The 13,651-nt window shown below is 39.8% G+C and overlaps 1 protein-coding gene across 18 annotated transcripts in view; it reads right to left on the bottom strand.

Moving 5' to 3' along the window:
* ZBTB20 (zinc finger and BTB domain containing 20) overlaps window positions 1-13,651 on the bottom strand; it is a 518,459-nt gene that overhangs the window by 454,921 nt on the left and 49,887 nt on the right. For 4 of the 18 annotated variants that reach the window (XM_064520280.1, XM_064520282.1, XM_064520256.1 and 1 more), the window contains exon 1: window positions 3,619-3,885. The exons of the other annotated variants lie outside the window; for them this stretch is intronic. The gene's annotated coding sequence lies outside the window, so the exon portion shown is untranslated. Of the gene's footprint in view, window positions 1-3,618; window positions 3,886-13,651 lie in introns of those variants that run through there. 18 annotated transcript variants of the gene reach the window in all.

The raw sequence follows: 13,651 nt of genomic DNA, 5'->3' as shown, positions 1-13,651 counted from the left end.
CAAATCAAGCCTCACAGAAATTCAGAGGGCATGATCCACTATTGAAAATGGATTATAAGAACTTCTGGCATGTTTGAATCTACTACTGAAATACTAGGCTGACAGCTGGAAATGAAAAATCGTATGTGTACAAATGGAGAACAATTCTAGAGTCAGGCTTTTGTGAGAGAAAATTTAAGGAAGATCTAAGTATTTTTCATACAAGTTAGTTAGATACGTAATTGAGAAAAACATTTCAAACACAAACATATACCAACTGGCATATCATTTGTTCCCCTGGGATTAATGACAAAACCTCCACTTACTGAAAGTGATACCACTACCCAGCTTTTCATCTCACCTGCCCAGTATCATGCTATCCTCAATCCATTTGTCACAGAGAAATCAGTTTCCACTAAAGATGATCAGGAACTTCTACAAAAATACTCTGCTGAGTAGTTTGATTGTAAAATTCTAATGGCGCCAGCAAATTAGTAAAGATTGACAATGCTGTGTCCCCACTGATCATCACTAGCAAAGCAAGTTGTGAGCCAAAGGTCAGGTTGTGTCCCAAATATAACTGCTGGGAAAAAACAAAATTCCCTAACCTCAAAGAGAAGTTTCAAGAGTGTTTTGACCTGGAATCGTCATTTTTTATTCAATTCTGGTTTAAATGATGCCTTCTTCCCTCCACACACCAACTTCCAATTTTTGTTCTTTCTAGAAAGTGTAGTTTAAATATGGTCATCTGTTACTCTTGCCCACCAATACCATTTCCACCTAAAGACTAGGGAGGTACCCTGGACAGATTAGACACTAAAAAGCTTTCAAAAGTACCGAGAAATAAAGTGCAACGTACAGTTCTGTTGACTGGTCTGGATTAACTCCCAAAATTGGCTGATAGAAAGACGTGAGAATCTTTCCAAGAAGTTAAAACCTGCAGCTAATAAAAGAAGCTGCATTATGAAAAATTGGGCTCTTCTCCCTTTAAATCACAACCCATAGAGGCACTGCAGTAAATCCCTTAATCTCTTTTTAAGTAGCTATTTTATCCCAACTTCCTCTGTGGTTTATACCCTCAAAGCATCTACACCACAATTCAAGAACAGCCTAAGTGAGGAGCTTCAAATTCCTTTTCTTCAAAATATATCTATAATAAAAAATAAACAAACAAGAGACCCACTATCCTGAGTTTGGCTTTTCCGATCTTTTAACCCTTTTTCCAAGACTGTGCATCAAAACTAAACATTCACCACTTTTAAAACCACCATCACATATTCGTTTAGGCAAGCCAAGGATTAAACATTGAATGTTTCCATATTTTAGGAGCACATATCAGATCTTGCATCTGATTTCATCTCTGTACCCCTTTACAGATCAGAGAAGTTAAATGGAGATTTTAAGGCCTCAATTCTGTATTCACAGACAAGTTTTCTGTATTCTTTGCCACATTCTTTAGTAGGGCACTGGGCAGATCCAAGGGGATCTGTCAAGACTGAGTACACAGGAGCCCAGCTGACTTGCTCCAGGATTTCTAGCAAGTCAAAGGTGAACTGAGATTCAGACCCATAAATCTAAATCTCTTAGTCATTTGCTCAAACTGAACAGCCGAAGAAAAAAATGATAAAGAAAACAAACTTTCAAGAGAAAGGTTCAGTAAGAACGTTTAAATGATGATGATGTTTCTTGGGGAAAACCAGAAAGGTGTATTTAAGATGTTGGACCATGCCTTCTTCAAGCAAAGCCAATTCCACAATGTCATAAATGTATGCCTGACTTATTGAACAGGAACATAAAAGGTGCTGGATTATGAAGGTGAAAGTGTTCACTTACACAGTCTTCAATTTAATGAGAATATCAAAAAAAATTTTTTTTTAACCACACTTTGCTTTTTCGCAGAACTTTACAAACATTAACTAATCTTCGTAATCTTCACCAGGGAGGAAAGAACCTTTATCTGCTTGTTACAGAAGGCGACATTCCAGGCAGAACAGTTGGGTAATCCATCTAAGACCACAGAGCAAGTCGTATCAGTGCCAAGGAGTACATCTTTGCCCCCAGATCGATATTCACCTCATGCCTCTCCAGTAACAGAGTAGACTAGACTCTTCTTTTGATAATAAAAGTCTGTCCTATCTTTTAGTTTCTGTGAAGAACAATTTGCAGTAAGTTTTCCATTTCAGGATCAGCATATGTTGACAGCATTTACCTTGTGATCTAGACCATCCCACTAACTGAGCAGAGGAAACACCAATGTAATGTTGAAGGTTATGAACTGAAATGAGATCACCAGAATTTAAGGAATGTTCCAGAAAGGCAGATGGTTCTATAGTAATGAAAAGAGAGCATTATAAACTAATACCACATTCTACAATCTCTCCTTCTTTGTTTAGACATGTGCACTGTGACTATTTACTAAACCCACCTCACATCTTTACATTTCATCATCTACATCAGCTCTGAAATTTTGTGTTTGTTTTTGCTTAAATAAACAGAAATCTTCACACCTGGTGCTCACATTTAAAGTCACAACACAGATAAAGAACCACTCATGAACTGGCAAAGGGACACCTGGTAGCTGAATTATGGGTTCCCATAGCATTTCATTCGTTTAGTTAATGCATTGCTTTGAACTTTTCTGTCCTAAGTGCATGGGATATATGGGCGTATCAACACTTTCATGACAGTCCAAATCACCCGCTCTCCACAGCAGTAGACTGACATGTCACAGAGAGTGTGATTAGGAGGTCATCAGAGTACACAAAGCACCAGATTAAAGCTCAAAACTGAGACGTATTTGTTCCTGTGGTTATTAAAAAACGATCAGCACAGGAAAAAAAGCCCTGTTGTAATCAAAAAATAAGAGACAATATAGTGTTGAAAATATTTCTGTGCAAGGCTGTTTGGACTTTTTAAGCTAATATATTTTAATTTTAATTAATAAATATTTTATGTTTTGATAGCAAAGATACATGTTTTTGCTATGTCAATGCATAGTTTGATAGTGGAATGACTTTTATTATAATATAGCCTCTACTTAGGTTGGTATCAGGTTGGCAGGCCTGCAGCATTTGTTGCTGCACCAAAACCCTTAAAAAAAACAAATCAGCAAAAGGATAAATATGTGTTTCTAACTCTGGCAACTTCTTAGATTTTCTCTATAGATGACCAAAACTTTGCTGACTATGTTACCAAAAGAGCTGATAATTCTTTGGCTCTCCAAATCCCTCTCAACTACAGCCCACTACGACCCATGTTCTGTTTTTTTTAAATACAGGAACCTGGGTCTGCCAGTTTGCTCATCCTTTCTGACAAAATCCATCGGAAAGAAGGGAAGCAAGCAAGCTATCACGAAATACCACTGATGTCCAGGAAATGCCAGCCTAGCAGCTGTCACAACAAAAAAACTTCAAAGTCACAGCAAGAAAACTAACAACGGCCCTTACTAACACTGTATCATAAATGAAAAACTTTATGAGAATCATAATCAACTTAAGAAGGAGAAGGAAGAAGTAAAAATAAAGGGTAGGCAGAGAAGGATTTTCTTTTCCTTTTTTAAGGAGAGATCCAGACCCCCACAATCTCCAAATCGTCCTTGATTAAATCTTGAAGAAAGTTATCATTCATACCACCTCTAACCTTATGTCTTCTTGCTGAAAGTTTTCAAGGAAAAATCCTTCCATCGTGTCCTTGGTGTAAGCACTCAAGGATGTGCCTTTCTCATGAGCTCTGGAAATCTTAAAACCCCTTGTCTCCTTGAAGGAAGTAAACGGATGTCTGCTAAACACTTAGGTTTACGTAACATTTCTTCCCTCTTTTTTATTGAAAAAAAATCTTTTTTAAAAAAGCACTTCATATTTTGAGAACACTGAATGCTTTCTTTTCTTTTTTTTAGTATTTTTGGCAAAGTATGTTTTTGATTATTTAAAGATAATCTCTATTCTAAACTGCATCTGACTCACATAACCTCCATACTTTAGAAACCACAATAAAAGTGCCATATATTAGCTATAAATGAATAGGCAGTGAGTCAGTGAATAGTTAAGGACATTCCATGGAAATGCATGAGCTGCGTGCAAAGTTTTTAGAAAAATATTCTATTTCATTTTTAGAATTAACAGTATAGGTTACTGGAAACAAAGAAAATACTTTTTTTTTTTTTAATTCCCAGATGCAATGTGTTTTGTTTTCCTTATGGGGACTTTGCCTATTGTACAAAGACACCTTCAGTGAAGCGACAGAAACATTGGTGTTCTCAGAGAAAGAATAGTCACTACTTCTACATATTAAAGGGTTTCTTTAATTAAGAATTTTTAACTTTTTCACTGGGAATACCTCATTCTTTGGCCTTTGCAGAGCCATCTGACAGTATCGGCTTACAGAAATGACTTTAGGGAAATCACACTTTTTTTTCCTGCTACTGAGTTCAAGTGTGCTGAAGTTCAGTACTTTAAGCAGTAAAAAAATCAGTTGATGTTTCTATTTTCCAAGGCTTATATTCTCAGCAATGTCCTCATACTGAATATATGAAGAATTCATTAAATACTAACTGAAGTTTTCCATGCATCATCATGTTTGCAGATCCACACTGGGGAGTCATGCCCCTTACTGCATGCATCCCAGATCCAGTAAGTATGGTATAAATAACGACATAGTAGTAGGGGACATGAGACAAACAGAATTCTTGCAGCACAGGATTATGGCTATAAAAAGAGTCATAATAGCTCCCATTCTATCAAATCCATAGCTACTGTCTGAAAAACAACGAGAACAAGTTCTGTTTTCAAGAACAAAATCTGACAGAACTAAAACATTTACCACAGATGAACCTAAGAAAAAGGTTCACCATTCCCAGAGGAACAAGGGCCCAATTTCAAGCCAGAAAAGCTGACTGGACCATTACCCAAGCATAAACTTAAACATGATGTGGGAGAATATCTGGGATAGGGCTTTAGCGTTCCTGGCAGCCATAATTCATTTCCAGAAAAGCCATTAACCACATAGGTGCTGAGCACCCTGGAGGATCCCAGCACAAAGCCAGGGATAAAATAGATAGGAAAGGAATTCTCCAAGGTGTACTAAAACCAAAGGCATGTAATACACTTTGCCCCCGCCTCTCATGACTTGGGCTGCGCTAGGCGTTTGAATGGAGAACACCAAGCAGGTCAGGCTCCAACACAATCATCCAGCCAGCACTCAGTTATTTCCTGGGGAGTGGGGTGAGGCAGTCAAGCACCCCCCAAAATTACAAACAGCAGCATCAATTAATTATTAATCTCACATTCAACAGTGGGCACTGAAGAGCACAGAATCTTGTAGCCAGTAGTTTCTAGACACAAATCCAGCTCACGCACGGCACTTGGGCAGACAAGTGCTGACCCAAAGGCCTGTGGTTGTGGATTCTTATCTTTTTGCCGCCCCCACTCATCTGTCAGAACCACTCAGGGAAAGTTCAGGGATCCAAAAAGAGTCCACCCACTTATACCCTATATTGTTGGCTCACAGCAATACTAAGCAACCCTCTATGTTAAATGACAGCTTGGGACAGTAGCCCTTTTAGCTGAGTATCTAAATAAAGAACCCCGGGGCAGAACACTGGTAACCAATCTTAAATCAACAGATGCTTTCTATATATGATAAAATAAAGGTATCCTCAAATGAAGCAGGCGTGGGAGATCCTAAACACCTTCCCACTTAATCCCCATAGCAAAGGGGGGAAAAAAAAAAAAAGCCCCCCCCCCCCCCCCACACACACACAACCAATGCAAACCTTTTTACCTCTTCTCAGATGGAGATGTACACTCCCCTAATATCTCTGCCAGTAAAACCAGAAGGAGGAGCAAAACTTAATGAGATATAAAAATATAACTGGATTCCTTTTTGCATCATTTGCTGTTTTTATTTTTGGACTGTTTACCCACTGAGGTGACATGATATGTAGTAACACAGCACAGCCCTAAAACCTTGTATCCCTCTCCGCAACACTTGCACTAATGTGTGCAGGCTGCCTACTGAAACTAAGAATGGCTGATGTTACAGAAGAGGGTCACCTAAACTCAAAACAAAATGCAACATGCAAAAGGATAAAAGAATTCTTCTTTAGGGTTTAGCCTGTAGCGGACCACACATGCCAGAGGGGCATTCCTGAAAGGATGGGAAAGACGCTTCCCCAGAGCCTGACTGGGGCAGACAGCCCAACCTTTTCAACTGGGAAGAGACCTGTACTGTTGAGTCAGAGTGAAACAGCTACCTGCCTTCTGTCATGTAACTTTAAGAGAATATTTTCAAGAGCACAAGAAATTATTAGGTCAAGGCCAAACTTCAGATGCTGTCAGCAAAAACTTTTGTGGATCTTCTCTTCTATAATCAAAAGTGGCCCACCTCTTCAGTCTTCCCACTGACAGCTTTCCTCTGTGGCCTCTACCCGACCAAATGGTCTCTGGTTTTGCCCAGCCAGGTATTTTCACGAGGCAGACCAGGTGCTTTAATCAAATCAAAAGTTCCAGACTAGCAAACTAAATGACATTTCAAAACACATCTGGCTCATCTGGGTGCAGTTTCCCCTTCCAGGTCCAGTGGTTTCCAGAGAATGTGAGATTACCAAAGTTGGGAATGCTCCCAGCTTTGTATCTGGAGTATTACAAAGAATGGCATTTGCTTTTCCTTCTCCCGTACATGCCAGTGAAGTACAACCTGCTTAAACTGAGCCACTCCCGAACTGAAACATTCCAGTACCCAATATTATACGAGCTTAAAGGCCTATCCCCAGATGTGCGCGCAGAGTTGCCCAGTGAACTCAAAGCCACAAATATAAAACCCTTATATACATGGAACACCCTCTAATACAGCTATTGCTTCCTAGTGAGCCGCAGAAGGCATGCAACACTTGGTAGTGCTCTAAAGTTGGAAGCAAGCACTATTTATACTGCAACAGAGAGCAAGTTCGGTCCTAACAGGAGGGATGCCAGCATCACAAGCTGGCAAGCATGATGATTTTGGACACAGGACACTGAAAAGGAGGAAGAGGGCAGAAGAGGAACTACAGTTCTCACTCTTTCTGGCTGTATCTGAGCTATTAAGCATGCAAAACTGGCTGTAAACAGTAAAGATGCCCCTATTAAGCAAAATTGCCATCCCTACTGAACAGCAGTCAGGACAGTTAAATATTCTTAGGCTTAAATTAGTCCACTATGATTCACTAGGATGATAAAGGACCTCTTAATTAAACTAAATATACAATGTAAATCTGCTGCCTTTACCAGAATGAACAAATGAGGGCTCGAAGTTGTGGGGAAAAAGTCTATCTAAAAACACTTTTTTATTGCACCAACTCACAGAAATGCAAGGTGAGGTGGGGAAGAAAACGCCTACTACAGACATCTTTGTCATACCAGTCCTCTTCCAGGATACTGTAAAATGCTATTCTTTCCTTGAGTCTTCTGCCTATTCAAGTCTCGTTTCTCAGGAACTGCTCTGTTTAGCAGTGCTAAGTATCCTTCCTGAATGGGCCATTTGTCTTCTTCCAATATCAGAAGATGGCTGCAAGACCTTCTGACCACCACATTTACTACAGGCATACATATATATCATCTGCACAACCATACTGACCTCCCCACAGCCTGTCCCAGGTAAGGAGAGTGTCTGGGAAAGACAGCTGCCAAGAGCAAACTGTCACCAACACACTGATTCCTGTGGTATCCTTTCCAACACCCTCTTGCCTGGCTACTTCTCACATCCCGGCAGGGAGCAAGCTACGAATTGGATGAATTATTCTGTTGATGATAGCTTGAATCCGGCTGTGCTCATCAGCTGGATGGGTACATGTACTGCCATACGACAGAAAAGGGCTGCTCCACAGAAACGGCAGCTGAAGGCAGGCTGCTGCCACCAGAACCAACGCTCTGGCCTGCAGATCATTCTTCAGGAGCCCTCAGAAAAGCAAGATTTGTGAAGCAGGCCAGCCTGGTGGACCAGTCAGGCTGCACGTAGCCCTCAGACCTCAGCTGAGGCAACACTGTTCTAAGCAGTTGCTCAGAAAGTGATGGTGTCACCAGAGCACGTGTGCACGTCTGTGCATGTGCGTGCGTGTGTGATCCCAGCGCTCTCTGAAATTGTAGGCTTCTCACCACCTTCTTTTGGAATCCATTCCACGAATCTAGCCCATGTGATTCTCAGAAAGTTTTTGTGATTCACACTGAAATTTTTCCTTGCTGAGTTTTACCCCTTTGAGCATCTTAAAATAATTCCTTTTTTGTCTTAATGTTTTACACCCTTCAAATACTTGTAGATTGTTATCATATGTCTTAGTCATCATTTAGTCCAAACTGTACACATTAAATTCTTGTAATCTTTGCTCATATTTCAATCTCTTCAGCCTCTTAACTTCTGTTGCTCTTCTCTGAATTCTCCACTAATTTCTTGACAACTTTTTGGCAACAGAGTGGCCAGAATAATACAGTGTCATGGACACCTTACGGCTGTATAGATATAGAGAGGGAAGCTTGTGCAACACAAAAATGACATTAGCTCTTCCCAAAAAACCAACAAATATGTCTAATTTGTTGTCCAGGGTCATTTATTTTTAGTGGCTGCATGATGAACTGCTCCAAAACACATGTAAAAACATTCATATAAATACTGATAACTTATAGAGAGAATTAAATATATTTGCAACTGTGTGCAAATGTTAACTAATTAATCTTCATGGCGCCTGTGAGGAAGGTGACATGGAATAGTATTTATCGGCAATGCTTGAGATCAAATAGCTCAAGAGAGGTCCCAAAAGAAAAGACCCATCAAAAAGAGGCCAGAAACCAAGTCCAAACTCTGGGAAGTTTTAATACATAAAACCTCTACAAAATAAGATAAAGCATGGAAAAACATGTAGCTTTCTATATTGCACATACGAGTAATGGAAACATTCTTCAGATAAGTCTGATCAGGCATTGGACTGGAATGCACATAACGTAACTATTAACTTCCTAAAAGTTAGTATCTAGCTGAAGCTACCATAATCATCTCCAGGGAGCCATTCATCCCCTCTAAAACCTTAATCTATTTAGGATGAATGGCCATCTAGAGGTATTTCTCCTCCTCTTCACTGACAATGGAGGGAGACTGAATAGCTGTCTTATACTGCATCTTATTTTCAGACGATTTAATGTGAAGTGACCTGTACCCACCCACTGTTTTCAAATGCCAGTCTCTGAATGAATTAAAGAAAGAAATTAGATCATACAGACACTTTAAATATGACCTTCTCCAGAATTTTCCAAGGATTTGTTATTAAAAACAACACACACACACACACACACACACACACAAAACAAACAAAAAGAAAACCCTACAGATTCACTTTCAAAAGCCATCGTATCTTTCTAAGTGCTAAACCAAGGACTACTGAATATTCGCTTGTGTGGAAGATTTCCTCCCAGACAAGTCTGCAAAAATTGGTGGCAACACGACATTCTCAGAAGGACTGAAATCTGCTATTGCCCTAAGATGTAGAGTTCAAACGCTCTAAAATGGCTATTAACTAAGTAATGTGCTGTTGGGGAAAGAGCATTCAACCTTCACCTCGTGCACAATAAGCTGAAACAGCAAATGAGCATGAACAAAGTTGATCGATAGAGCAGACCCACACAAAGCTGGGCCAGAAACAGGACAGAGTTTAACTTCAGAGGACTTTTATGGGGACAAAATGGCACTGATCTGCAAAACTTCCAAAATGCTACCAAGATAAGAACATGATGTATTAGGAGAACTGAGAGAAGAAATGCAGATCTATTAAGACACAGCTGACATAGAAGAGAACACAATCCTTGCCCCAAGTAACTTAAGAAGAAAAAATTAAAAAAAGAAGAAAAGAAAGAAGAAAAAATAGAAAACAAAGGTGTAGGAAAAGAAAAACAATATAGAAGCCTTACCTACTGTTACAGTTGGTAAAAATCCCATGGGGAGTCTAATAGAAAAAAGAAATTAAGGAGACAGAACAGTTCTTCAAAAAAAATTATAATAAAATCATAAGCACACAACAAAAGGAAAGAAGAGGAAAAATATTAAGGTTATAACATCACTAAATCATGAGATCTTTACTGACATCTGTAGAGAAAAAAGCCTGAAGGAAGCAGAAGGATATCAGAATATATGAGGATAAGTGTAAAAAATAGCACAAACATGAAGGGGCAAAATCATAATGGTCAAAGCACAAAATTAACAAGAGACATCAAGAGTAAGAAGAAACCATTCTATTAGTACATTAGGAGGATGAAGGAAATTGTGGATCTGTTAATCAATGAAGATTGAAATCACCTGACAGATGATGTGAGCAGGCTGAAACGCTTAACACCTTTTTGTATCACTTTTCATTATAAAAATTTCAAGTAGAGAGAAATGGATAATTCACTTAATACTCATGAAGAGGGGTAAGACTTCACTCTAGAAGCAAGAACGAACAGATTAGAGAGTATTTAGCTAAGTTAGATAGTTTTCAAGTCATGTGGGCCTGATGAATTTCATCCCAGCATCTGCAAACAACTGCCTGAAACAATCTTTGAGACTTTGTGAAGGATATGAAAAAAACTGGAAGAATAAATACAGTATCTACCTTGAAAAGAGAGAGAGAGAGAGAGAAGAGAAAGAAGAGAAAAAAAAAGGAGAATTCTAGACAAGTCAACTTAACTTTAATTCCCAGAAAAACTCTTGAACAATGATTCAAACTGGTTTGCAAGCACCTAAATCTAAAAGATAAGTGGCAATCAACACTGATTTAAGAACAAATCATGTCAAAATAACATAATTTCCTTCTACAACAGGGTAAGAAACCTTGTAGAAAGCAGCAAATGTCCTATATCTTGACTTTATATTGGCCTTCGACAATCTTACTGAACATTCATATAAGCAAGCTAAGAATGAAACAAGCACAGTCATGGTATTCCACAGATGTGTGACTACTTGGTAAGGGAATCCACACAGTAATTATCACAATAAAAAACTACATCAACTGGATTTCTGCCTTAAGTTTTGTTCTTTTTGACTTATTTGTTAATAACTTGGATGATGGAATAGAAAACATTTTCATTAAACTTGCAGACAACATGAACCTGGGAGGACACTTAAATAAGTGGGATGACTGAATAAAATTTTAAAATAACCCTGACAAACAAAAGAAATGGTCTAAAGACACTGGGTGATATTCAACAGGAATACAGGTAACATACCGTATCTAGGCAGAAATAATCACACAAATACAACTGAGCAGGTAGCAGTTTTGGGGGAAAGGATCTAGGGTTATGGTGAATCACAAGCTTGATATAAGACAGCAGTATCTTGGTGAAGCAAAGAGTCAATAATCGTTTGGGGTTTTAAAAGAACAGACATGCAGCCCTGAAGACACAGGGAGTAATCTTTCAGCTCTGTTTAATTTTGGGAAGTTTCAAGAGGCAAACTGTCCAATTATGGGCAATGTTTTTCAAGATGTGAAACAGCTGAAGAATACCCAGAAAAGAAGAACATGAACAATCACAAATCCAGAAGCCATAAACAGCATGGAAAAACTGCCAAAAAATGACACGTTGCCCAGCCTTCCAGTACATAAAAGACTGTTGCAATGGGAATGGGAATAATTCCCAAAGCAGTAATGGAATTAAACTGTAGCAAGAAAGATTCAGGTTAGGCAACAGGAAAATCTTTCTAATGGTAATAATGAGGTAATGGAAGAGATCGCTTGAGGTGGGACTTACAATTTAGCAGTCTGGACAATTACCTGTCAGGAGTAACAAAAATACAGTTGATTCTGCATTGGGCAGAAAAGAAGACCACAAGAGTTCCTTGAGGTCTTCCTGAGGTGTTTTTTTTTTTGTTGTTGTTGTTGTTTTTGCTTTTTCTTTTTCTTTTTTTTTTTTTGAAGGTTTGAGGATGACTAAAATCAATGGCAAAGCATTAAAAGAAAATCCCACAAAAGAAAAAGTCAGATATATAGAAAGGGCAAGAGTTATGAAGCATAGCAAAATGCTCTCATAAATTCTCATGAATACAAAATTTTAGGCTGAAAACAGATCTTCATGCTTGGATTTCAGTAGGGTATGTGTTCACACAAATAATCTAGGCCAGAGATAAGCAACAGAGTCCCTTACGACCCTTCAAGATAGTCTCATCACTCCAGGACTGCCAGTCCAGTAGGTTTCAGTACGTACTAGATGTTTTCAAGTAAATCCGTCATATTCAGAGACTGACAGAGAGTCTTTGGGATATAAGCCAGTATCTGCTGAGCCTTTCCAGCCCTCTGTTTCCAGCAACAAGTCACAGCAAAGCAAAAGCAGTAAATTTAACAATGTATTGTCACCTGCTCACTAGTGGGGAAAGAGAAAGGAGTGAAAGGTAGGAAATACCATCAAAGAAGCAGCAAAGGTGGAGTGCTGGAAATCAATCCTACCGGGGCACAGTATTCAAGCAAGGTTCACCAAGACTGGACTACTGTATTAAGAATGAAGAGCAGAAAATCTGTTAAGTAGTGGGTCTTAGCTAGATCTGACTCACTAACATTTATGAGGTGTTCCAAAAATACAGAAGTTTCTTAAGGTACCAACACTAACAGGCCTGAGGCATTGGCAACGTCTCCCAGTCCTGTGAGAAACCCCAAATGTGCACAGGAGGAGGCATGTCTGTATTGTTTCTTCCTTGCCTTCAAAACAGATTTCTCTCCATTCCCGCACCCTCACATCCTTCTAATGCATATTCCACTTAAGCCACCTGTTTACACAGTTCACCTTCCACACCCTTCTACCATGGCCCTCATCATAGTACTGGTCCCTGCTTCATCCCCTGCTTGCTTTCCTCACCTCCACAAAGCCAGGGTCCAACTCCATCCTCTCACACCCCTATCCCACTCGCTGCTCACCTTCCCCATGCTCCCTGCCCTATGATGCCTTAGGCGTCCTTCCCCATCTTGAAAGGAAAGTGCAGATTCTGACCCTGACTGCGTTTCTGCAGCAGCTGCTGGGAGCAGAGCAGGCTAGGTTGCCACTGCAGGCAGTAACACGTTACCTTCTGCCACAGGACTGGCCGTAACTGCTGCTGATCAGATATCGGGCAACTATATGAGGAAAGATGTTCAACATGTTGTCAGATGAGAATCTCTATGCAGGAAGAGCTGGGAGCTACTGCTTCAAGGTATGCAAGTGGCTCGAGTACCTCAGTGGCTTAGTCCAATCTGTAGCAAGTATTGCAGAAGAAGACTATACTGAAATTATTTCCCAAATCAGAGTTTCATAGCATTTTGCCTCTCTAAAAGACAGACATTTCAACTTTTACTGGCCGCCTGCATAAGACTTTACACAGCAGTTCACATGACAAAGAAAGGGCTGTGACCAGAGGCTACAACTCTGGCGAATATGCCTGATAACTGAGCTCCTTGGAGCCTCCCTTGGAGGCATACAACCCTGCAGATACCACACAGCACCACAATTCCCGGCATCACACACAGAAGACACACGGCTGGCCAGCAGAGCAGTCAGCTGTATCTAGAACAGGGAGCCCCACAGCAGAACAGAAGCTGTAGTGCTGCAGTTGCCAACCTGTGAATCACAAGAGCATGGCTGAGAAGCATAATGCAGAAACCAAATGAGTGAGCCCCAAACATAACACACCATGCTTTGCAAATCTGAAAGACCTT

This window comes from Dromaius novaehollandiae, chromosome 1 (assembly GCF_036370855.1).
Source record: "Dromaius novaehollandiae isolate bDroNov1 chromosome 1, bDroNov1.hap1, whole genome shotgun sequence".
Lineage (NCBI taxonomy): Eukaryota > Metazoa > Chordata > Aves > Casuariiformes > Dromaiidae > Dromaius > Dromaius novaehollandiae.
Note: the sequence above shows the minus strand (reverse complement) of the source record. Positions and strands in the feature narration are given on the sequence as shown.